This window comes from Meleagris gallopavo, chromosome 11, assembly GCF_000146605.3.
Source record: "Meleagris gallopavo isolate NT-WF06-2002-E0010 breed Aviagen turkey brand Nicholas breeding stock chromosome 11, Turkey_5.1, whole genome shotgun sequence".
NCBI lineage: Eukaryota > Metazoa > Chordata > Aves > Galliformes > Phasianidae > Meleagris > Meleagris gallopavo.
Window position 1 is genome coordinate 4,973,967 of NC_015021.2, and position 640 is coordinate 4,974,606.

Consider the following 640-nt stretch of genomic DNA (forward strand, 5'->3'; position numbering starts at 1 on the left):
TTAGCATAAGGTATCTGGATGACGGCACACTGGACGTGCCCTCCTCTTTTGGCTTCTGCGTGCTCTTGGAAGAGAGCAGAATGCTGCAGTTGCTTGTTTTGGCACGGCCTGCTCCTTTAACTCCATCCCCACCCTGTTTCTAGGAATTCAGCCCCTTTCATGCCTGCCAGTCTGCTGAGCTGTGCGCTGTTTTTGGAAGGGCAGATTACAATTTTCACATAAATTCTATGACATACTCGTGTGAATTGCCAAGATGTTCTACGAAACCGAAGTGCCGCAGAACTGACAGTAAAGCAGGGCCGTTTGCAAGTAGCTTTGGCTACGGTCTTTGTGTGATTCACTTCTCATACTTGCACCATCAGCTCGCCAGCCGTTCACGTTCACGGTGTCCGTTTTGCTCGGCGCATCCCCGCTGAGCAGCACGGCCGGCAGCTCCGGGAAGGATGCTTAACGCAGCGATTTGCACGGCGTACCGCTTCAGCCGCCGCGTTCTTCTCAGAATCTCTAGCGCCTGAATAAAAAGCTGAAGGAGTTGAACTGTTCGACTTACAGGACTCATTACAGACCATCGCGTCGCCGCGCCTCAGTCCGCCCGCGCCCCATCGGCTCTACGTTACCGCACAGCCGCACTTTCCCGCCG